The following is a 26,871-nucleotide window of genomic DNA, read 5'->3' as shown; positions in this document are numbered from 1 at the left end:
AAGAAGAGATCACCCATACCTTCCTCCTCTCGTCTTGTCGTCTCTCCCTCCATCTTTCTGTCTTGGGAGTCTGGCATTGCATTAAGATGCTTAGCATTCTGATTCAAGGTTTAATTTCTGAGATATTTCAAACGAACCACTGCTGGCACTGTTGGGACATCTCGTGTCAAATGGAGGATCTGTAAGGCTTCACCACAAAACATACTGTTTCTGATCACCTGACAGCACTTTGGTTGCATTCACAATAGTTACCTTGTCTGTAAAATGTTATTCTCTTTCCACTTGTGTAGTTATGCAGAAATTTCTCTTAGATATTTTCTAGTGTGAAAGTTGGAGAAAGCATAAGTAAATTTCCTAGCTGTATACCTATGCTTTCCATAATGTTATTTCTTTTTTAAAAAATAATAATTGTAAGCATATTTAAACCAATTTGAATTACATTCTCCCCCAAGCTTTACGTACAAAGCCATCCTGTAGTCCATCAAGAAAAAAATGACAATGTACATTTAAAATTATTTTCTAGGTTTGGGAATGAATGCATGTTGGTCCCACCCTTATCCCCTGCCAGATCCTACTTGTTGCAAAGCTTCCATTTGTAAGTCTGCTGGTTGAGAAGAAAGGGACTGTTGCTGAAGACTTGAGAATAGGGAAGAACTTCACTGATGTTAGCATAGCGTTTGGTCATAATTTTTTGTGCAGCTGAGCCTAATAGTTCCATCAACAGTGTGCAACATATATGGTTTTCATTCACTTAATAAGAAGTATTGTGAAGCGTTTGAAATAACCTGAATGCCCTGAATGTCTGATAAATAGATAACCTGTTAAAAATAATGTATAGCACATCAACTTAGCTGCACATTATGCAATTATTACATGACAATTATAAAGTTATACAGAGACATGAAAATGCTATAATATTGGAAAAGGAAGCAGAATAAAAAATTATAGCATTCTGTAATTACACGTATGAAAAATTATGGAAATGTTCAGAGAAAAAGAGAAAGTAACGTATTCATTAAGATGACAGAATGGTTATTAAGTTTCTTCTTTAAAGTGCTTCCATTTATCGGTCTCCTGATGTGATGCACCGAGATCTGTACAACGTCACTTATGGCAGTACCCTTGCTAAAGATGCATGAACTGAACCTAATCATGGGAAAACATCAGACACACCCAAAATGAGGGCCAGTATACAAAATAACTGGTCTGTACTCTGCAAAAATATCAAAGCCATGAAATACAAAGAAAGAATGAAACCCAATGCTAGACTACAGAGACTAAAAGACCATTAAAAACTAGAAGCAATGTGTGATCCTGGACCAGAAAAAAATTTTATAGTAGACCCTATCAGGACTGGTATACATTTGTTAACTTCAGAGAAAACTCACTTCTTAACTGAAATGATTGAAATTTTAACCCATGCCCATTTAAAAAACACTTATGTAGAAAATAATTCAATTAATGATCAGATATTTCATTGTAAAAATTCAGTATTTATATATAATAAATGTTGGTGACATAAAAGTAAAGCTTTAAATTTCAGTATGTATTTTAATAACCATATTTGTTACAAATTTAAAAATTTTATTTAAACATTTATTATGTTTTTTTTATTTGCCTTTCTGATATTTTATAATCAAAATTTCTTGAAATGAATTAAGTTGCTCTATGTTGCTTTATATTTGTCAGGAAGTTTAATAATCTTTATTGTCCCTGTCAATATTCCAGAAAAAAATGGAATATAGTAGTGGTCTCACAATGAGAAATATTTGGTTAGACTGTTGCTTTTTTCTTGGCTTAGTGATACCATATTTGTAATATTACACTTTTAAGGTCAACAAGAGATGTCCTTCTTTCTTAATAAAATAGCTAGAATTTAACATTTTCATATTACTCGAGAAAAATCCATCTGTGGCTGAGCTGAAAACAAAAGAAAAAACAGCAATCACAAAAACAAAGGAAACACATTCATGCCATCATTATCACAATGTGACATGGAGGCAAAAGAGAAAAAGACTCATTATGCTGTAACTCTCTTCCTGGATTGAAACTTTCTGTAGAAACTGGGCTTTGGATCCAATTTATTCATCCAAATTATTCTTTATTTTGTCTAATAGTCAATAATGTAGCTGCCGTTTTCATTTTTGCATACGAACAAGTGAACCTATTTTACTTACCCTAACAGCAAGTCTAATGGGTTAGAATTAGATATTCATGAAGATGTCACTTTGCTCTGGGATATATTTTCACTTCAACTGTAACAAAGAAAAACCCCATCCCAGTGCCTTACTTAAGAGATTATTTACCATGTTGTCTTGTTCTTTTGGATTAGCTGTGATTGGAGAAAAGAGGTCTTCCTAGTCCAGAATGACAACTGTCAAAGCAGTAATTGATTCTCTAGCTGTAGAGACAGGTTTCAAACTGCACCTTTTCCTCCACTCAAATCATCTTGACACCAACAACTCAGATTTGCTGTTTGGAGTTAAGAGTTGGCCACAGTATAGAGTAAGGATAATTTGATCTCCACAGGAATTCAGATTCTGATTGGAACCTCGCTGTGTTCTAATCAACAAAACTAATGACCTGTTTACACCATAAGTCTATCCACTAGGAAGCCTTGGATTTTTCCCAGATCTAGTGTTGATCAAGTTTGCCTTGCCATTGCTCATACTTGATCATTAGAAAATCATGTCTAGTCGTGTCCATATTTTTTTATTGAGTCCGTGTATACACATGTTGCTTGCTTGCTAAATGCAAATGGACTCCCACACAGTAGTATCACATTGACCTCCTTCAACACATAATGTAAAATGCAAAGCTTTCCCTGGAATCCTTCTTCTCTTTGATGACTTTTTTTTTAACATCTAAACTTACATTTGTTCATGGTAGCATGAAGAAATTTATTACTGCTACTGTTTACACATAATTCTGTATTGTATTTTAAAACATAAAAATGATAACTAGTTTTCTTGCTTGAGGATATTTGACTATTCTACTCAACAACTATTTTTTTTTCAACAACTATTTATGACGAAGCTATTTTGTGCCAGGCACTGTGTCAGATACTAGAAGATAGCAATTACGGAAAAGGGATAAAGGGGAGGATTGCAGAGGAAATAAGAATAACTTCATACTCAATGTATTATATTGATTTATCTTCTTGATAGAGTTAGTAGCTATGGTAAGTCTGACCTACAACCATCAGGACACAACAGACAGGTATATACATACACTTCTTGGTTTTATTAGTTAGCACTTACACATAAACTATTAAAGCTTTTCCTTCTCTCTTAGTTCACGGAGACCACTCTATGAGATGGGTTGAAGCTATAAGAAGGTGCCAAGCAATCAATTCCTCAACAATTGTAAGTACTACAAGAAAGTCTAGCTCATGAACTTACTTACGTACATTTTTCCAGAGGATTAGAATTATCTTATTAGAGATTAAAAGGATAGGAAATTGTGGGCTGAATGAGGCTAGAAATAGAAGGTAGAGCAGATTTCAAAGTAGAAATTGAGGTTTTTGCATTAAGAACTTGGAAGAGACTGTTACAGACGAACTGGCTCTTGCAGATTTCACATTTGAGGTATAATGTTACAATCTGTCTTTGCCATGAGACAAGGAGTGCTTTTGCAAATTGTTAGATATTCAACAATACAATGGAAAAATAATATAAAGTTTTCACGAAGTGAAAGGGTGACTATTTTAAAAGATGCAATATTCCATGCAGTCAGTAAAAGTGATATGAAAGAACTGCTCAGGTCACAACAAACCCAGTGACAAATGAAAGGCTGTCCGTCTAGACCAGCTAGTAACTGAAGAAAAGGAAAAGAAACAGAGTTGATGAATAGTAAGTAAGTAAAGTAGAATGACTTAACCATCGAAGAATTAGAAAAGATCATGGAAAAAATTGATGAAACCTAAGAATTCTTTAAAAAAAATGTTTTAATTCTGCTTTTAAATATAACATAAAGTAGGAAATCCTATACCTCTATATAACATAATAGTGTGAGAAAAAATAAAAGCCCAGTCCATCTACTAACATTTGATTAATTCTATTCTTAGAACTAATGCATTATATTTTATTTTTATCAAAAATCAAATGAACTTGGTTTATAATTTACAACTTGCTGAATTTTACTGAGAACGTCTCAGTAAAGCCTGGCCCAATCCCACACCCCAGTATTTACTGCTACGTCAGTCTCTCTACTGTATGGATTTACTCTAAGTGGCTTTTATCAAATACCAGTGATCAAGGGCTTTCTTTATCTGTGTGTCAGCAGCCTTCTCTGCCTTCCAATTTTGAGTTCCACTTGTCAAGAAATTCACTTTCATTTTAGGTAAGCAATTTGCAGAATTGCCTACATTTTCTATTATCATATTCACTTCCTGGATCATAAGAATATCTTTTATTGTATGTTTTCTCTAAAAAATAGATAAACAACTAAAATCCCTCAAACTTTAGTCTTCTCCATTTATCACATCTATCTATTTATTATCATATGTGTATTATCATACGTGTAAGTCAGTAAGAGGAATTCCAGGAATGTATAAATACCAGCAGCTGAAAACCATTAGAGGTCATGTTAGAGGCTGACCACTACCATCTCCCACTATCATAAACAAAAATATATGACTCTGAAAATTAAAGTCCAATGTTACATTAAATGAATTAACTCCCAGTTATATCATTTTTAGATAATCAGAACAATTATATAAATTTACCCAAAATTTTAAAAAATCTTATTTATAATTAAAAATTTTTTTATTATTATATTAAACTAACTTTAAAATTTGTTGTCCTATTTAAATTTCTTGAAGACTTTGGGTATGTTTAGAGGTGATCTAAAACTGCAGAATGTTATTTTTTCCTATAATCTTAAACCAAAGGGAATACAGATAAACATTTTCTAGAAGTCATTGAAATGAACTATTGCAATCTCTTAGCTTTTGATAATATCTTTCAATAGTAAAACTTAAGTTTGTGGACTTCATTAAATTTCTTTTAAAGTAGCAAGTAAATAGTGCATGTAGCCACAAGGATGAAGAAATGGTTAATTGATAAATCAGCCTGGAATAAAAACTTGATGAAGAGTATTCTGATTTATTTTTTATTCTGAACTGTCTCAGATCAAAGCAAAAACACTAATTAATAAGGAATATTGAAAGAGTTTGCTTTATTTTTTCTCTATTAATAGTATATATAAAATTTTATACATGTTATTATAATTTACATATAAATTCCTGTGTAGATTAGGAATCTGAACAAATGAAATGAACATCCCCTATTTTCAAGGGCAAACACTTTAGGCAGTAGTTAAACAATTTATTGCAAAGAATCGTCTCTTTGGGATTAAAAGAATAGAATTCTGTCCGACACAGTTTCTATTTTATCTTATCTATACACTCTCCGAAATTATGTTAGATTGCTCCAACTATGAACAATATTAGATAAAAGATGATGATGGAATAATACTATCAAGGTGTTGAAGGAAGCAACTTTCAATCTAAAATCTTATATCCAGCTCAAATTATCATTTGAATGTGAGGTGAAATAAAGATAATTATATGAATGATATAAAGTTTGATGAAAATTTAGGAAACAGATGCATTTGAGAAAAAGTCTTATAGGAGTATTCTTTAGCTAAAGAAAAAAATAAATTCCTGAAAAAGATATGAAATAAGTCCAAGAAAGAATTTATCAAATCTTACTTAGTAAGTCTTAATAAGATATTGCTGTTGACCTGTGAACAACACAGGTTTGAACTGTGCAGGTCCACTTGTATGAGGATTTTTTTTAATACTAAATACTATAGGACTATACAATGCACAGTGGGTAGAATCTATGGATTTGAAACTCAGAATACAGAGGAACCACCTATATAAATGGCCAACCATGAGTTGTGCGTGACTCTTCAACTATGCAGAGGGTTGGCTCCACTAACACCTGGAGTTAGTGTTGTTCAAATGTCAGTTGTACTTAAAAACTTTAGGACTAAAGCTCCAAAGCGTATTGGAAATGGAAGAGGGCCAAAGGAGACAAGGGATGATGAAGTAGTTATCAGTTGGAATACACAATATTGAGAAACTTTAGGAATTTATTGAGTAAATATAGGCCTAAATTTGAATAACCACCAGAATAGTAAAAATAGAGTATAAACTTCAAAGCCAGTAAAAGAAATGTTAATGTATCAGATAGATACTAGGACAGAAGAAAAATTAAAGATAAAGACGAAAGTATATGTGTGTTTGTGTATATACATTTTTGTGTGTGTTGAAAAAATGTCTGAATAGAATGGTACCTAAAATAAATTTAAATGAGTTTAATTTAATATCAAATGATAGTGCTTTCACATTACATTTTAAAATAACTAGCATAAGGCCCACTATGTATTTAAAAATTTTCTCTCAGAAAAATATGAGACAAAAGCAAGGTTTTAAGATTTTAAAATATGATTTAAAATTTTTTCTAGGTATAGATGTACATACATACGTACTATACATAGAGAGAGATACAGAGAGAGAATTTATTGCCAACAAACACAGAATAAAAGAGCACATGTGAATACTCCAACAGTTGAGTACGTACTAGGCCAAAATAGAACCTCCATAAAATATAAAGAACCTGTGTTTCCTCAATATAGTGAATTAAAATTAGATATAATTTACAAAATAATAGACTTTAGCAAAATAATAGGTTATATATGTGTTAAAGTTCTTAAAAACCTTCATTTTCAAGCAGTTTCTCACTACTTCTCCTTCTACAAGTACAATTTTAGGTCCAGAATGTTCTATAAGTAAGCTTTACCCAAAATGCAAGAAATAGACATTCTGTATCCTACATGAGTTGTTTCAGAAAATATAAAAGAACTGAAAACTACCCAGTTTATTTTATGAGACCAGTATCATATTTTTAAAAATTCAACACAGCAGAAAAAAAGGTATGTTAATTTCATTTCTAAAGAAGTTGCAAATATCCTAAATGTAATTGTACATAATTAAATCCAAAAGAATAGTAAAACATGAATTAAATGAGGTCAAACCTGGTATTTTTCTAAAATGTGGAAATTTTCATAATAAAAGAATCCTACGAAGTAAAGCACCATAAAATGAATTAAGGAGAAAAATTCCTTAATTATTGCACTGTTTATTTAACAACACTATTAAAGCATTCACACTGCACCAGACACCAGTCTAGGGCTTTACAAATATTAACTAATTTAATTTTCATAATAACCCTATGAGGTAGGTAGTATTATCACTCATATTTTAAAGATGAAGAAACTGAAGCCCAGGGAGATTAATTAGGTCAATTAAGTTCATTCTGCTAATTAGAAACAAAGCTAAGATTCAGATACATGCAATCCGGGTAAGAGTCCAGGTCCAGGTTTTTAATCTGCCTCTTTTGTAATGTGTGCAGAAAAATCATTTGATAAAGTTTAACTTTTATTTATTATAAACATACTAAAACACTAGGACTAGAAGAAAATATTTTAACATAAAAAAGCTGTGTTTGCTAGAAATTTTTCATATTTTAGATGCATTTCTTTTAATTTAAGGAATAAGAAAAAATAACCCCATCACTCCTCCTGTCCAACATTTATTCACTCAACAGATATTTGTCACCCAGTATATTCCAAGCACTCTCCTAGGCACTGGGGATGCAGTCATAAAGAAAACAGACCAAAAAATCCTATTCTCACAAAACTTACATTCTAACAGAAGAAGTAGAAAATAAATAATTGTGTATATTTTAGTATATTGGCTGTGGAGAAAAATAACACAAGACTGGGGAAAAAGAGTACTGGGTGGGAGTAACAAGTTTAAATAAATGGATCAAAAAAGGTACATTTGAACTAGGAGTTGAAATAGGTAAGGTGATGCTTGAGGTTCTGACCAATACAAAAAATAAAAGTAACTTAAAAAATGGGACCAAGAGAGAGTAAGACAGACGTGATGAGATAAAAACTATTGTTAGAAGATGCTCTGGTCACTTACATAGAAAAATCTGCATAGAAGGTTTCTCATGTTAATAAGAATTCAGCAAGTTTCCAAGAATTAAATCAACCTAAAAATCCATAGCACCTTTTTATAACAGTAATAATAAATTAAAATATAATAGAAAATTAAACACCATTCATGTGAATATCTTGAATTTAACTTAACAGAAAATGCTTAAGACTTTCATACGTGTTTGTGGGCGCACACACACACACACGTGCTTTAAAAACTCTAGTAAAAAACTTTAAAGAAGACCAAAATAAGTGGAAAGAAACACCATTTTGTGTCAGTTCTCTCCAAATTAATGTAGACATTGATTATTCAATATTCCCAATAAAAATTCTAGCAAGAATTTACTGGGGAATTTGAAAAACTGACTCTAAAAAATATACTGAAGGTCAACTGCTCACAATTAGCTAAGGCAATTTTGACCAAAAAAAAAAAACACAAAAAACCCAGACTATTGTATTTAGTCGTTACAAAGGTATATTAATTAAAAGAGTATGGCATGAGCATGAAAACAGATTGAATTAGGAATACATTTGTTCAGCAAATCCTTTTATATATGAGAATTTGGTATATAGTTGAGCTGGCATGAAAAATCAATGGTAAAGTGTAGAATATTTGTCAAATTGTATTAGAAAAATTGACTATGTAGAGAAAAATGACTTTGAGCCTACCTCACTATGTATTACAAAATAAACTCCAAATGGTCTGTAGTGCTAAATGTGAAAAGCAAATCTATACTTTTAATGAGAGATGTGCCTTCTTATTTATCAATTTTTGTAAAGAGATTTCTCAAAACATCATCGACCAGCTAGTTTCACAAGCACGCAAGCTCTGAATTACAGCTCTGTGTTTTCCTAGCTCTTCTTGATCTGTTTACATCTACAAGGAAGATAGCATTTCAAAGAAAGGGCGTCCAACTCTGTGAAAACAGGGAGAATTGGTTTATAAGAGGCTGTTAGATTTGGTATCCAGGAACTCATTTGAAACTTTAGAGAAGGGAGTTTCACTAGCCAACTGGAGACACAGTCTTAAAAGCACCCAAAGCATTTTGGCCGTTCTACAGGTGGACTCAGCTTGAGTAAATGTCTGGCAACAGACAAGCATTACTCACCAAGACATTGAGAAATACAGAACAGTTATGTTTATTTTTGTTCTATTTAGAGACGCAGACAAGCTCCTGTAGCCAAAGCAAAACTTGGAACCATTTTGGATTTTGGAATCAGAACTTAGGTTTAATCTTTTGTTTTATAAAAGATTCAGCAGTACTTTTGACAGTCAGTGGTTTTCCCTGATGTCCTAACTAACATTATCTTTCTTCACAAAACAGACTCTCGCAGCCAGGCTGTGGTAAATAATCCTGAAAGCACAATGCTCACTGTCACCCTTGTCTCCTCAATGACTGCACTGCCATGTTTTAAACATTTTGGACCGAAGGCTCTGCACACCCGAGCTAGTTGGTTCCCTGAGAAAATGGGTCATAAAGAAAAGTGGCTTATAAAGCCATCATTATTATTATTATTTTGCCAAGAGAATTGCTTGTATTCTCTTCCCTCTACATCATTCCTTCTCAATGGTAAGAGCTCTATTTTAGAAAGTAGTTTTGAGGTCTTTGAAATTTAGTGGTAAATACACACAGTCATCCATCCAGTATTCCAAATCATAGATCAGAGCGTTGGAAGCATTCCATATGTGTCTCCCTAGGGAAAAAAAATCCTATAGTTAGTTAATGTATGTAAGGAAAGTAGTTTATCTCTAGCAGAGGAGGATTTCCCCACTGCCTGGCTGCTCTAGGGAGCAGTCCTCCTGGAGAGAGCTGGAGAGTGGAAGAAAATCAGTTTTCCTTTTAACATGTGAAAAATAAATTTCTAATCGTGAGGGTTTTCAGAAGGAAAAGCAGACTCTCTCTAGAGTAGTGAGTCTCATGGGACCATAGGTATTTAAGCAGGGCTGGGTAGTTAAATAAATTAAAAAAAACAAAAAACTGTAAACGCTTTCAAGGGCCCAAGTGCCTTTCCAGTGCTAAGAGTCTATATTTCTGAACATCCATTTGAGGATGTAATTGTGTACCCCTCATCACTTACGTAAGCCTCAGGTTTCAAGGGTCAGTGGATGGGGCGTAAACGTCAGTTAAAGCAGACAGCTTTGCAGGGGAAACACATGGAAGCTTTCACATTTTCCTTGGCTCCGTGGGGCACTGTCAAGGTGTAGAAGTAGGAGGAACAATATAAGAAATGAAAGGTGTAAACGTTAAGGTGAGCAGTCACCGAAGGGGGAATGCTTGTTGTCTTACCTCCATGAAAACCGTATAACCCAAGCAAACAAGTCTATCCGTCAGTTCCTTGTCGGTGACCGTGTTTATACCATTCTTCCTGGTTTGAATTCCTCTCCTCCCACCCCATCTCCATGCGTGGAAGTTCAACCAGCGTTCCTGTCCCAAGTCAAGTGGAACTTTCCCATAAAATAATTCCCTGATTCAGAAAATGCAGTTAATATAAGAATTCCCTGATTCCCGCTTCCCATGCGTCTTTTCATCTGTTCAGCTTTAGCACAAGATGGGTACTTCTCTTGTAGCCTTTAGCTCATCCTCTGCTTACTACTTTTACTCAAAAAATATCTTTTCTTGCCTAGTGGAATCTAAATTTTTGAGGACAGAAACTGTGTTTAGTAGTCTCTCACACTTAAATGCGTAATTCTCTACCTTATAGCTAGTAACTTTCAATAGAGAGATATCAAATGAATGGAGGAATGACTCGAACGTCCTGAATAGAGGAAAAATGTCAAAGTTGCTTCACTGCAGCAGCACACCTTTCCTTCGATGGAACCTATCTGTCCTTTTATTTCAGACTTTGGGCTGGAAAATGACAGGATGAAGAATTAAGAGGGGTACAAAATTGGGATGTTTGGTGAGGGCACGTGCAACTTCATGAAATATCAGTTTTTGAAAATCGAGGTACAGTTTTTTTCCCTCTTTCAGGTAAGGAGAACTGTGTGCGAGTAGAGTTAAAAAGAGGAAAAAGGCCAAGCAAAGTTTAATTATTTATGATGAAAGGTAGCACCATAGAGCCATTGAGAAAATTATCGAGAAGATGGCTTTGCTTCAGAAAGGTAAACCCTGTCAACAGCAGGAGGTGAAAACCCCAGTCAATAACACTGAGTGACAGGTAAGAAGATTTCAAGCAACTTAAATAAAAAGAAAAGAACTTTTAAAGTCATCAGTGACCTTTTTTCCGTATTTCCATTAAGGTTCTATTCATAAGGAAAATATTCCTCTGTATTCCACAGCAATAGATCTCATTTTTTTTTTTTAATATGCAGCAACTGCCAGCCAACTAGAAGCTGAGGTGGAGACATTGAACAGCTAGCTTGGCACCCGGTTCTTAATATATGTTCAGAGGGTTAACGTTTGGCAAAGCCAGAAGGATGACAGCCAGATAAAACAGGCACAATCCTCAGGGTGGAAAATAATGTTGCCAGGCAAGCCAAAATATAATTTCTCCTATGTCTTTTCTCTCCAGGAAGTACTTCTGAAAAACACCTTTCCAGCACAATAGTCATTGAATCTAATTATATATTTTTAGACACCACTAACCATTCTTTTTTTTTATTTCTTCCATTTCAAGAAAATTCTGCACATCTGGAAAGAAACAGCAGTGAAGAACAGGAACTGGCACGTTGGCGCTCAGCTCCTACCGGGCATGTTTTGTTTAATTTCCTCTGTTTTTATGACACTTTCCTATGCTGCTACTCCAGACATTCAATAAAACACCTCACCGCATAGAAACCGTAGGGGAAGGAAAACCTAAAGGAAGAAGTCTGGCTGAAGCTCTGAGCGTGTGGTCACTACAACCGTCGGCCAAGGCCAGCGAGAGCATGTGTTCAGGCTTCTGAGAACCACTTCTCTGGGGTCTCCGTGTACAAACTCCCCTGCCTTTTGCACCTGTGACCCGTTGCCGGACACACGGGCGCGCTGCCTGCTTGTGCCTTGTCTTCCGCAGCCCGCCTTCCTCCGTCATGTCAGAAGGAACGCCAAGGGCCGCATCTTTGATTCAGTTTTCCATACTTAACCCATCCAGTCTACAGTCAATCAGCTTTTCCCCTGGGCAGGTGAGAGGTCATTTCTTTCTATCTTTTCAAGTATCAAGAAGCAAAAACTAGTTATGGACACTGTCTAGAGCAAGAGCATGGACTGGTGGAGACAGGGAGGAATTAGATGTGAAATAAATAGGTCAAGAAATGCTCAAAAAATGACGAAATCATGTCAAAAGGATACGTGCACTAGCTTGAGATACCCACTGGCCAAATCTGGGACAATCTTGGGCACTAGAAGTAAGTAATAATAGCAACAGATTATGATCAATTGAATAAAACAGATGTCACACATCCACACAGATATGAATAAATGAATGAATGAGTGGATGAATAAATAAATGAGTGAGTGAATGAGGAGAGATGAAAATATTTTCATGACAGTGCAATGCCAACCAATAAATAGAGAAGAAAACTATAGAATAAGAAAATCATTTGACAGTCATCACAGTAGTAAGTGTCTCAGCCAAAAACATCAATGCAAGTAAAGCAGTTTGGTGAGAGTTAAATGATGCACGAGATTATTTCTATAAATTCAAAGAAATTCTGCACAAGATGCTTGCCAATTACAAAGGTGAAAGAGAGAATCTTTACAACTGGGGAAACCTGGAAGAAGCTACCTTAATCCAATGTTTACGTTTAATATCTCTAGTAATGGTACACATTGAATTTGCTTATAAATTGATGGGGTACAGGGAGAATAATATGGTACCACTTTTCTAATATTCCTGCCAAAAATACTTAACTTGAACCCAGTCGTAAAGGAAAATGAGACAAACCCAAATTGAGGGACATACTGTAAAATAACTGACCTATAATTTGTAAAAGTGTCGAGTCATGTAAGTCAAGTAAAGATGGAGACATAGATCCAATGTGAATGGGACTTAACAGATGTGCCAGCTAAATAAAATTGGATCCTTTTCTGTAAGGGATATTATTGGAAAATGGTGAAACCTGAATAAAGTCTGTGGATTCGATGGTAGGAACGTATCCATGTTAAATTCCTGATTTTGATGGCAATGTTGTAGTTATGTGGAACAATGTCTTTGTTTGTTGGAAATTCATACTAACTTCTTTGGGGGCATCAGGTTGGCAACTTAAAATGATTTAGGAAAAAGAAAAAATCCTCTTGGTATTGTTATTTCAGCTTTCTATAAGTTTAAAATTTGTTTTTAAATAAACCTTTAAACACACTACCCTCACACAGTAGTGCAGATAAAACTGGGGAAATCTGCACAAGACCTGTGACTTCTGTCTATATTTTATCCTGGCTGTGATATTTCTAAAGTTACCAGCTGACAAAACTGATCTACCTGAAAATCTTAAAAAGCAGTTTGGATACACTTACATCAATATTTAAAAAATATTTTTTTATTTTGTAGGCTACAACTCAAGGATTTTTAAAAAATATATCTTCTGGCCATTATACTTCAAATGTCCATATTTATCCCCTGGGTGTGTGCAGATAGTTGGCCGGGCTAAGTCCTCATATTAACCTCTAGACTTCGTATAAGCATGGTTAACTGAGAAATTCAAAGCAAAACCCCCTTTCTACTCTTTAAAACACGAAGAACGTTTGACAGAGCTATACTTAATGTCTATGAGAATTACTATCTAGTGCATTTAAATACTGTGCATTTAAATGAATAATATATAATTTAGGTCAATTTTTTTTTACTAAGTTAAGTGTGATTAAATACATTTTCCTCTAATCCTCAATTATTATTCATGCTGGATTTTTTTCTCACTCTTAAGTAAAATTAGCTCATCCCAAGTCTTTATTGGGTCATCCTAATTTTATGGTACTTGTCACTGGCTCCTCATTTGGGAATTTAAATACCTTATTCAAGTATCAAAAATTTTATAGCCTTTTTCTCTATCTTCTGTAGATTTTCACTTCCTCTTATTATCCCTCTATTAAGAGAGACATAATTAATTCCCACCTAAAAACTAGGAGTGCAAAGTCATAACTTAACTTTCAAGTTCTAAGCTTTCCGTCTGCTTGTCCACTTCCATATGTTCCAACAAAAATTATGTAGCTGAGCAATATAATGGTCTGGAAAAAATGATGATAGTCTTTTAAAGTTTTCACATAAATGTTGTTTACACATGTATGTTAATTTTTTCTCTAAGTACCCTTCCCGATCAGATATTTCACAAATTGTTTTTACCTCCTTTACCTACTCAAGTCTAAAAAAATTTCTCAGTAACTTGGAGTATGTTAAGAAACTATGTAAATCTCTTTTTTTTAAGAAACTATGTAAATCATTTTAAACAAATTTTTTGAACAAAAGAGGGATAGTAAGATACTTAAAAGGAAAAATGACTCAGGGATGCTGTGAGACCAGCATAGGCATTATTATGCAAATATTTGGAAAATAATTTTCAGACTGGCAAATGTTGATGTGGCTTTTCAATCCTGACAGATCTGTCTTCAGGGAGAGTTCTGAAATGCTAAGATTATGCAGTCTGGCCACTGGACATGTTTCTGCCCTGCCCTCGGGAAGCACCAAATCTTTAGGCAACAATGAAAAATGTCTGGAGTTATATACATTCTATTTTTTTCTTTGCTTTTGAGTCCCCTTTCTTTATGAAGAATTTAGAAAAGTCAGGTTGGATTTCGAGGACTATGAAGCAAGGGTCTGAACTGTTCTGTTCTTTTCAGACCCTCTTTAAGGAAAAGGACAGATGTAATCCCTGAAGCTTCCGCAGCTGGCTAGTTGAACTAACATTTGTTGAGGAGAAAGAATTTGGGTCAGAAGCCCAACCAGGAACAAACAGTTGTATTTGTTGGGGGCATACCTTCATGTTACCCTCTGGAAACATAAGAGTCATCACAGGTAAGAGGACGCGAATATACATCTGTTGGAGGGAAGGGCGTGGCACCTGGGGAACCTGGCAGGATGTGACTCTCAAATCTGGGAAACGATGGAGTGTCATACTGAATATCATTAGTTGTTTGAGAACAGCAACCTTCCTAAAACCAGATACTGCAAATCAAACAGGGCAAACGTAAAGACAGACTTCTGAGGGGTACCAGCAGACGGAAGTGGCAAGGAACGTGAGAGACACAGGGAGGTTACACAGTGGGTCCAGATGAATTCTTGAGGACAGCCTTTATACTACGGTAGGGTTTCTTTTAAAACTATGTGCATAATTTTGCTGCCACTGTTGTAGCGTTTGAACTCAACATCTGATGTATTTCCAGTGTTATTCCCTTCCTGTTACTGCCAGAGTGAGTTCTGGTCCTCTTGGATGTCATAAGGCGTAGAGGGATTTATAGATGGATCATGATTTCTCAGGTTTTCTCTCCAGAACAATGCAATTTCTTAAGTACTGCAACCATTCATGTTACAGCAAGACTTGGATATTGCTCAGATGACAGATTTGTGTTCTGTTCTCAGGTGACATGCTGAGTGTGATGTGGTTAGGCTGAAAGGGATTAATGCAAAATAGGATATAGGTTCGTTATAAAGTTGAGAGAAATTTGAGATGGAATGTAGTTGGTGATTGTTGTGCAAATTTCTGTTAGGTGGATGAAACAAAAATGATGGCAAGGGAGCCAGACGTGCCCCTTCGTATTAGAGTGTTCCCTTGGAACTTGTCATCAGGTGAAGGATGGCTTTTATTCTATTTTTCCCTGTGTGAAAGCAATCAGGACACGTTATTCAGCTCTTGACCAGGTGATCATATATATAAGCTATGTCTCAACGTGACCAGGTCTCTGTAGAGTCATATTAAAAGGAAACATAAATCTGACTCCAGAAGCTTTGAGGTATCATTTTTGCTTTTCACCTTCTTAACAAGTCCAGCCAGGCATTTTACTCCATCCATAACACAGGAAGTTTACGAAAAATGTTTTCAAATATAATTTCCTCTTTGGATATTATGCATTCATGAAAACCACACATAGACAAAACAAAAGAAAAATACTTCTGTTCCTTCTTGCCATTCTGCTTCTGTTTCACTTGCTCCTACCTATCTCTGAACCCTCACTCAACACACTCTCATGTACCATGTCCACCACATCGCACCCTCATCAACCCTGTAATAGACACCATTAACTTGCCCTAGGTTTAGCCACTGGGAAAGTGCAGTTTCACAGACAGCCTGCTGTTCGGACTTGGGGCTACAGAGAGGAGGTGAATATATGGCCTTTCAAATAAGAATCCTTGGAATTCAGGGGATGAGGCCATGAATACTGGTATATTAATAATTTGTTTATTTTTCTATTGCATTGCTATTATGGGAATAACATTGTGCAGATGGTTTTGGGAACTGGAGGATGAAGCCATAAGGAGTGGGGAAATACAGTGTTCTTGGTATATATGGAAAGAGTGTGCCATGATAAAATTTTGCAATGAGCAATAGAGCAGCCTAGTTGATTTGTTCATTGGTTATATAGCACCAAAAGTTTTATTCAAAAGCTCACCTGAAATGTTTAGTCTTCATTTTAAAAGGAAAGATAAAAAGATGAAACATAAAATTTAGCTTGAAAAAGGACTGAAAGGAACATCCTAAAACTAAGAGATAAACTGAGAGTTAGAGTTAGATATTATATGGTTAAAAAGCCATAACTCTAAGTACTTCTGAAGTTATGGTGTGAAGAAAGTCATCTTCCAAACGGCATTTATATTCACAGGAAGAATCTCATGGTCCTGGGATAGAGATTGACCCATGATGAAATGTGAGGATAAAGATGATCAGAGAAGGAAAGAGGCAGAGATGCAGAGATAGAGGAAAGAACTAAGCATGGGACAAAAATAGCTTCCAGATTCCTAAATCCATCCTTGATAGCAACATGTAATTTGACCATTAAAAAAAAAACTTAGAAAAAGCAATGTGGACAAATGCAATTTTATAGAACATAATTTCATTGAAAGCAATTTAGTTAAAAGCAAGTTGGTCAGCAGGTCATCTGGCTGAAGTGATGATGGGGTTTAAATGAAAATTCCTAGACACTGCTTTTTGGTTTTTTAGTGTTAGTTATCTTTGGTGCACCATGGGGCACTTTGCAGACTTTCAAACATCATTACATATTCTTTTCCAATTTATAGATATTTTTCTGCTTTTTTCTTTTTAATATCTATTATCATTTTGGTCATGTTCTTTCCTGTTTAAACAATAATTTCTCCTTATTCTCTATCATTTTGTTTTAACATTTCTAACATACTAAAAATATTCCTGCACATTCAGTTTAAGATAAGATGCTAGAGTAAAATAAACAGCTGACATTTGGTAGATTGCCTAATAAATTATTGTAGGTTACCAAATAATGGTATGATCCCATTTCAGCTGACAAGTAAGACACAAAGATGTATATAAGATAGATAAACATACTTTATATTTTAGGAAAGAACCTGTGCAGATAATAAAAAGGTAAATAGTTTGGATAGGTAAAACTCTAAGGGTTTTTTTACTCCCTTTTGTATTTTTCTGTTTTTAAAATACTTAAAAATTTGTGTTTTAAAATATTGAAAAATAAGCTAGTAATGAATCATTAATAAAAAAAAGAACTGAAATTTGAAGAATTGGATTTTTCTGCTTAAAAATTAACAATTTAGATGATTATGTCTATTCTGCTTACCTGACTATGTTTTTTTTTCCTCTGAAGCCATTTTTGTTTTATATTTGAGTCAATCTAATGTTTCTCTATCAAAAATGAAAGTGTGAGCATAGTTGTCTAACAATGGATTAGAAATACAGGTAAAAATAGGGAAATAAGCAGGTAATGCTTGATAATTGGTATGGAAAAATTAAAGAAAGATTTTATCTAGAAAACTCTAACATACGGCAAAAATTCAAACTTTTCACAACATGCAACAAAATAGTCTAAATAAACTATGGTTCGTTAAAAAATAATTTCTCCTGGCAAATAAGACAAATATTTATATAATATATAATACACACACTTTGCATTTTAGAAAATGATCCATACAAATATTTAAGAGGTTAATAGGTGGTTGCACAATATGCAACAAAATAATACTTGAAAAATCAGTTCCTACATGTATTCATTTCTAACAGAGTTCTTCTACATATTAATTTTAGAACAAATTGTTGAGTTGAATAGCTGGGTTCCAGCTAACCTATATTCAGCCAAGTTTAAGCAATTTTTTTTCTACCGGCTACATCGATTGTATCACATATTAAGCTCCCCTGGGCTACTATAAATCATAGCTAATCTAGCAAACAAATCTTGCAGAATCTGATAGAGGTGACTGATACAGGAAAAGACAGAGTATTTGGGCATGAGGTTTTATTAGGGGGGCTTATTGAGAAACATAACACTGAATTTAAAGGAATCTTCTGGGTGTGTTCTATAGATTGAGGGAGGAGGTAAACAATTTCTAGGACCCTGAGTCTCTGCTTCTGTTAATGTAAGAATGTGTAGGTGATTCCATTTATATTAAAGTGACAAAATTATTTATTCTCAATGTTCTAATTTTTTATCCATTTATGAATGTATGTATGTAAATGCATAGAAAAGCATTCTAAAGTTACAAAGCACACTGCTGGCTTTCCTTCTGAGGAGGGAAATGAGATCGATGGCAACAGTGGTGGGTTTGCATTTTTATCAAATATACTTTAGTATTGTTTGCATTGATTATAAATAAATATATTTCTGTATCAGAAGGAGATGTAAAAGGTATAGAAGACCAGAAGAGCTCAAATAAAGAATTACATGGAAGAGCATTTAATATTTTAAATCTTTTAAATACCTGATGTCTGATTGAGTCTTCAAAGTGTGACCTACTCTGAAAGATATCACCTCCCCACTCCCCCAACCCCCACCACAGGGAGGAATGGAGAAGGAAAGGGAGAGGACAACAATTACTGAAAATCAGCATGTTCAGAGATTTCTTATGCTCACAACAATTTGCTTCTCATAAGAGGGACAGCTAGAAATGATATCCCTAAAACTACTGGGGTTGAGTTTGGCTAAATACTACCATAGTATTTACATGGTTTAGACATGAATTTAAAAATATTAGAATTTTCATTGAGTCAGAAAAAGAATTCTCATAAGTGTTTCCTTTGTATGACTTTCCCCTGGAAAGTGTTGAGTGATGACCACAGCTAATGAATTAGGACATAATGGTTAGCTAGTTGGAGTTTTCTTTCAACAATGAATGCATTTAAATACCTAAGGTTGATGAATTCTTGTCTACATATGCAAGATAGATTAGGCAATTATCCAATAAATCAGGATGATAAACCTATTACAGAGTAAAGATGGGGGTGAGGGTTGTTTTTGTTTCTAGGATTGATGGCTTATATTAGGTACATTTACTTTCTTATTAATTTTTCCTAGCACAAGGTGACCGAACAAGTACTTTGCTTAATGGGTCAAGGTCATGCCTATAGAAGCCTCTCGCTGGATATTTGTTGCAAGAAATTGAACTTGATGTAGGGAAGTTTCCAAAACATTTTGTATTCATCTAGCATTTTATGCTATCATTTTGTCTATTTTCTAATGTTTGATCAATGTACTATTATATTTAAGTTACCCTCTAAAAGATAAAAAAATATGTTTTTAATGAATTAGTCAACGTAATTTTTGAACTAACAGATAGCAGAGAGTAACAAACCTATGGAAGAAGCTCTCGGATACTTTGATTCAAACTTGAATAAAGAATGGAGAACTGAAAAGAAATTCACCCAGACATCTTCTACACAACCTTCAGAGAATTCCCAGTTTGAGGGTGCCTGAGTGGCTTATGAACTGCTCACATTCTTCTCTATGTCAGTATTACACAGTTAACCACGTGCAGCTCAGATCTAAAGTGGATGTTCATTTCTCCAAGTCCTCTCCACGTTGCATGACTACACCATCCTTACCTTAAAGGAAAGAGAAAACCCAAAGTCATCCACAAATCACTGAGATTAACGAGGTGATTTAACAGGTTTTCTGGATAAAAGATTCAAGGTACTAAAGTCGATTTTATTTTTACTATACTAGCAAATAATGCTTAGAAATTGCTAAATACTACACACAAAGACAGCAAAAATGTGACACAGGAATAAAATTAAAAGCAGTGTACATGACTCTTTTGAAGAATAGCATGACATTAGCTGAAGGACCTCCAAGAAGACCTACATCAATGGAAAGTCAGACCACGTACATTGATAGGAAGAGCTCAGTACCATGAATTTGCCAATTTACCCCCACATTGATTCAGAGATTCTTCGTATTGCCAGTAAATTTTTCAAAATAGCTTTTCATAGAACCAAGATGATTTAAATGTGTATATATGAAGAGCAAAGGGCCATGCTGGCCAGTCACACCTGCAGATTGGGTCAGGAAGAACTGCCCTGCTAAATATAATTCTTATTAAAAAGCTATTGTGATTACATAGTGGATATTGATGCAGGAAAAGCCAGATAGATGCATGCAGTGAGTAAAGAACCCAGAAGCAAAGCCATATGTGTATGGAAACATTAAAGTATGACAGAAAACGGAATTGTAGGTCAGTGGACTGGTTCTGAAACAGTTAGCTAAAAATCAGCTCCAGATTGATTAAAAAAAAAATCATGTGACAAGAGAAAAATTTTAAATTCAAGATAATATGGGATAACACATTTATTACTTAATGGTGGCAACATAACTTTTGAATAAAAATAATTATAGCCAAATAAAGAAAAATGGCTAAATGGTACCACATTAAAATTCAGAACTTCTGTTCTTCATAAAACACAATAAAGAGAGTGAGAAAACAAGCAAACTTGGACAAATATCAGCCACACTTAACTCTGCTGATAAAAGTTAGTGTATAGAGCATATAAAATTGAATATATAAATTAAACTCAGTAGAAAAATGTGCAGAAAGGTGAACAGGCAGTTCACGAAAGGAATCATTAATGTCTAATGTATGTATGAAAAACATGTTAAACCTCAATTAGGAATCAGAGGAATAAAGGTAAAATCACAATGAGTTAGCTTTTGACACCTAACTTCTGGGAAAAATTTTTAGATATAAGATTACAGGTGTTCAGAAGATTAGGATTCTCAGTAATCATTGGTTTATTGGGGGACAAAATTGGCTTTACCTAGTTAAGGGAACTATGAACGTTACCTAAAAAGCACGGCAAGTCCACTCCCTGGCACATACTCTGAAGAAACTCTTGTGTTTATGCATCAGGAGGTACAATGATGTTTATGGCTATGTTTGCACAGAAGCAAAAACCTGGAAGCAACTCTGTCTTCTATGACCAGAATAAACAAATTAGAGTCACACATTTATACATGCATGCATCTCAAAAAGCTAATATTGAGCAATAAAATAAAATCACATGCACATAAAGCTACACATATATGTGGCGTGATTCCATCATTATAAAAGTAGAATCAGGCCAAACCAAACACCATTGTTTGGTAATATTAATATTTTTATGTAACTATAAATAAATTCAACATAATGGAATAGCAAAGTTATTGATATTGTACAATGGTAGCTAAATGAGTATTTGTCTTATTGTCATTCTTTTAAATGTTATGTATCATATATATTTTTGGCATATATTTTAAAAAGAATAATATGAAATAATATGATGAAAAATTTAATGAAGCTATAACAAATTCATTTTTTGGCAAGCTGCAATGAGAGAGTTAAGAAATTTTCTTCTCTCTGTATCTAATAGTAAATGTTAAATAGAGATTCATGCAGTTTTGGTTAAATTACTTAAATGTTGTTTTTAACAAGTTGTCATACTTTCTTGATAGCTTGTTAAAGAAAATTCAGAAATTTCTATTTTTGTTATGTCATTTAAATGTCTATAAACTAGCATATTCCAAAAAAACAGAGTTACTGTTGGATTTATACATAATTTTCCTTTAGAAATGTATTTTTTTGGAGGGTGGGTATAGCTTAGTGGTAGAGCGCATGCTTAGCATGCACAAGGTCCTGGGTTCAATCCCCAGTAGCTCCATTAAAAATATATATTTTTTTCTTATTATAAAAAAGCATACTGTAGTGCAATATGAAGTCATTAGAGACAGGTGAGAGGTTTGTGGTGCGTGTGTGACTGGGCTCCCTCGGTGTGAGCAGATCTGGTGCATGCTGGGTGGAGAGGTCCTTTTTCAGAGAGGAAGTCTGAGGTGTGTCGCTTCCCCATCACTCCTTGAACTGGAGAGGAAGCCCAGCTGAGGGAGGTCTTCCTCTGGGAGGTGGGGAGCAGGGTGGTGAGCAGAGCATCAGCCAGCTGGACCCTATTCATTACAAACTGAGCCACCGACTCAGGGCCCCACTCTGGATGGGCTGTCTCCCTGCCTTCTGTTTCACTTCGTCCAGCCTGAGGAGAGAGGAAAAAGCACAGTGTAACTGAAAAACACACTGAGTCTAAACTGAGATTTCTGTTAGTCTTTGTTAGTGTGGAGAGTCAGTGGTCAGGTGGAGTCACACCCCAAAGCCTGGGTCACTGAACATCAGCAAGTTTATTTTTAAATCATTATCTTTTTCACTGTGGTACCTCTGACTGGAGAGCAAGTGATACACTGAGCTACAAGTAAAATTTGCTCATTATTTAAAAAATATTTTATAAAGGATTTCACAGCAGAAGAAGCTAATATCACTACCTGGGAAGAAAAATGATAGGGAAAACACTGGCGTTGTGGGTTTTACTAAGTTTGACAGCTCTTTTAAAAACAGGCGGAAGGCATTACCGCAGAGCTGGCTTCAAGGACTGGTTTCTCATTTAAAGGAAGCACGCAAGCGTCCAAAAGCAGTTGTGCTAAGACGTGGGAAAACCGCGGGACTATGAGAATAAAAAAGAAAACACGTTAAAAAAAAAAACAAAACTCTTCTATTTCATCTGAGAAGCTCAGGATGAATACCTTCTCTTAGCTAGTGGGGGAGAGCAGTTTGATGCAGACAGAAAATGGTGCTAAGTGCTCATTACTTTCAACTCTGCGATTTAAATACTCAAGTGCATCAATGGAAGGAAAATTTAAACAGCAAGCTTCACTGCTGTTTGCTCCTAAAAGAAAACGTTCCCTGCAGATTACCACATTTTGTTAAAGTCAACATGGGGATGGATAGCAATTTTGCCGTTTGAGAAGAGGGGCATGTGGGAAAACTGAAATGTGAGCAGAACAACAGTTGGGCTCTCTTTTGTTGTTTATCGGTGCTTTGGGGATTCCCTGCAGCCTTGTCTTTCATGGTTGCTTAATAAATAAAAGTACAGTACGCAGCCTACGCATTTGGGGTGTGATTCATAGAATGGCACTAATTCGCCTATGGGACCCCGTCTGGCCTAGTCCAGGGGGCACATCTTCCAAGCATCTGGAACCACACTGGCAATTTTCCCAAAGGCCAAGGGCTTGAGTTATTGTGCTAATCATTACATGGCCAGCTTGTTATGCAGCCATCTGTATTCCTATGCACTAAGATTGAGTGAAATAAATTTATGGTTTTGAAAGCGTTCATCCTTGATATCCCCTTCACGCTGATTTTTATTCTTTTCAAACAGCCGTGGAATCTGGGACACACAAAACACTGCTCACCCAGAAAGTCCATCCATCCTCATTTGCTTTGCTGCCCACCACCCTTACCTTCGCGGTATCGCCCACCCAAACCTCTGTGGGCGCTCTGCAGCACTGCTGGGCAAGCAGGCTCTGAAGTTAGGGTGCCAGGGTTAAAATCTCCACTTTGTCGTTTGCTTGTTTGTAACGTTGGGCAAATGACTTCATTTCTCTGTGTTTTAGTTCCTCGCTTTGGACATTTCCAAGGAGAAGAATACATTCTCGTCACTGTGAGGAAGAAATGAGCTTAACACATTGCTCTGCGTGCAGTAAGTACTCAGTAAGTGGTGGGTGTAGTTAGCAACATCGCGTGTTGTTACTGTCATTCTATGCCACCCTAGATGGAATCACTTTCTTTCGGCAGCCCTGATTCCCTCAGTTGTGATGTCAGCTACTAGTGACGTAGGAAACTAGAACCAGGAGGCACTGCTGTTTCCCAGAGACGGGAGCTAATCTACAGGGATGTTGCAAAATATGGAAGCTCTTTTGCTGGCATTCATAATATTGCAATCATGGTAGCATTGCAGGAATGCCAGGTGATATTTAACTGAAACGAGAGTGGGAGAAAAGCAAAGAAGGGAAATTAAAAGACAGATGACTCAGAAGTGTGCATCACTTCAAAGGGCAACAGCAGGTAGAAGACGCATTGATGCTTTAGGAACCTGGGAGTTTGGGTAAGAAGAGGTAGAAGGCAGTGCAACATAGAGGGAAGGACTTCTGACTTTGACGGAAGGGCAGTCAGTACTGTATGAAGAAAGACAGGTTGAGCCCTTAGATTATTTTAGATCACGAGGAAACATCACTCAACTAAAATTTACATTGCAAGCCAAGTTTATAAAAATTCTAAGGATGTCAGTTCATTTGTGGGCATCAGCTAATGAAATGGCTGAGACAAGACAATCGGATTTTCTGATGATGTTTTGAGGAAGACGGCTTATTTGATTGCTGGAAGTTAAACTTGTTAATAGAAGATACTTCCTGGATTGAGACATAGGTGCTATTCTCTGTGTAATTTTTTTGAAAAGGATTTTAGTTGGATTTTGCAAACTAATAGGAATTTTAAATTAAAAAATGTTCAACAATCATGTAGGAAGAGTTTTCTATTCAGTGTTGTTACCATCATTGTTATCGCCACCCCCCAGGGTATTTGCTTTGTGCAAGTCACAGTCCCAAGACAGGAGGGGAACAACAAGAGAAGCTGGCCTTTCCTTCCACTTCAGTGGAGCTGAAAGTAGTTTGTATAATGTGATATGAGAGAAAACCTAGTCCCCCGTGTCTCACCTGCCCACTGCCTCCAACGCATCCCGACAGAAAGTTATTTGATAGAATCAGGCCTTGCTTTTCTAGGTATTTAGAAACTTTAAAAAATGCAGTTCACTAGGTGGGCAATGGGAGTTGGCCAGATTACTTAGGAACAAATACTAGAGTGAGTGTTGAGTTCAGAAAACACTTTCTTTTTGACAAGTAGGGCTGGAGAAGCACCGAGGAGGAGAAGCCAGCTCCAAAGAGGGAGAAAAGAAGGAGAAATGGTGTTTTCAACATGGGCTGTGAATGAGGTAAGACGTGCATGTATCTGAGGTCTGGTTTTGACACTTTTCTAGCTGTGTAAACGGCCTTGGGCAAGTTAACTGAACAAGCTAAGCTTCCCACTTTCCCACGTGAAAAATGAGGATTTCCGTGACTGTGAGCATCATGAAATAAGTAATTAGCAATCGTTATTATTAAATAATGAATTAATTAAGCTACTGATAGCAGAGCTGACTTTGCTTTTGCGTTTGCTAGGCTGACAGTAGGTAGAGCGTGGGTGTAAATACACTGATAACATGAAGACTGTGGAAAGGACATACAATACAAATTTCAGAGCAGTGGTCAAACCATCTCTACGGCTGGAGGAAGCCTGAGAGGTCCCATCCAGGCCTGTGGTTTTCTTGACGACCTCACGCTGCTTCATGGCTTTGGCTGGCTACACCTTGGCCCTGGTGAGCGTGTGGTCAGCTGCCCTGGGCTGCATCGCAGCTTCACAGGACGCAGAGGATGTGCGTGCTCCCGTTAGTATCTGACTAGTCTTATTTTTCTCTATAAATTGTTCTGAATTGATAATTTAGTGTCCTACAATTAAAAGCCAGTTGACCTCTTTCTCTTTATGTGTTTGTTTCTGATAAGGCCATGAATAAACACATTTTTAGGCTTTTTAATATGTATTAAAAAGCAAAGAAAAATTATAGAAATAGATTAAAGGTCTACTTTAGTTTCCCTCTTACCTTCTTCTTGCCTTTTGCCAGTCCTCTACCTGCTTTTCCTCTCCCGCTTTGGTTAACAAATCACTTATCAATTTACTTTTCAATATCTTGAACACTTTAAATGAACAAACATATTCTCTGAGTCACAGTACTTGGATGACCAAATGTCCTTTTTATAGTCACATTAGCCATAGCTTTAGATTTAATTATACTGGAAAATTCTACCCCATTGAATTACATATCACACTTCAATATCAACCCTGCACTGAAAGCTCTGATATTGAATTGGTGTAATTTTAACCTTCTGAGAGAATTGGTTGGTATAGAATTTCTAACCAGTCAGTACATGCTTTGACTTTAAGAAACCTCCTTTGAAGAGTGTCTGATTACTTTCAGGGCTTAGGTCTGTCCTTTTGTCCTGACAAACCTCACTTTTCCATTCTTGCTGCCAAAATTTTTTGCCATTGTAGGATTTTCCAAACTATTGCTTAGAAGTCAAATTAAAGGTCTTAGGCAATTTCAGCTTTAAAATGCCATGTAACAGATAGAATGGAGTTTGAATCTGAATTCTACCAGTGAGCAAGTTAGGTCACATCTACACAGTCATGGGTGAATACGGATAAAACCGAAACCTTTGGATTTTTTGGTTCACTATTACTTTCTAAGACAGCCTGCAAAGAAAGCAGAATCTATCTTCCTATTGCTGGAGGAAAAATTATTCTAGAATTTTTTAGTAGACTCAGATCCTCAGACTTTTTAGGAAATACAGTGGATGTTTAATTAATTTGTGAATCTAAAACTTAAATCACATGATTTCCTTCTTTATATGCTGAGTGGAAGTCATTCTAGAGGGCCAATCGAACCTCCCTTTATAATTCTTGCTTCCTCAATGTCTCATCTCAAAGTGTCTTTTTACAATTCTTTTCTCCCTCCGCAAAGGCTGAGTTGGCTGATGACTAGTAGCAAGGTGGGAATAAGATTATGCGTGGTTTAGTTACTTCCTTCCTGCCCTG

At 35.6% G+C, this 26,871-nt stretch overlaps 1 long non-coding RNA gene across 1 annotated transcript; it reads left to right on the top strand.

Moving 5' to 3' along the window:
* Window positions 1-3,216: 3,216 nt before the first annotated feature.
* LOC116659971 lies at window positions 3,217-15,066 on the top strand. The gene is made up of 3 exons (XR_004315317.1): window positions 3,217-3,365; window positions 11,632-12,115; window positions 14,763-15,066. It is a non-coding gene; the product is annotated as an uncharacterized LOC116659971 (long non-coding RNA).
* Window positions 15,067-26,871: the final 11,805 nt, after the last annotated feature.

Source organism: Camelus ferus, chromosome 26 (genome assembly GCF_009834535.1).
Source record: "Camelus ferus isolate YT-003-E chromosome 26, BCGSAC_Cfer_1.0, whole genome shotgun sequence".
Classification (NCBI taxonomy): Eukaryota; Metazoa; Chordata; class Mammalia; order Artiodactyla; family Camelidae; genus Camelus; species Camelus ferus.
Note: the sequence above shows the minus strand (reverse complement) of the source record. Positions and strands in the feature narration are given on the sequence as shown.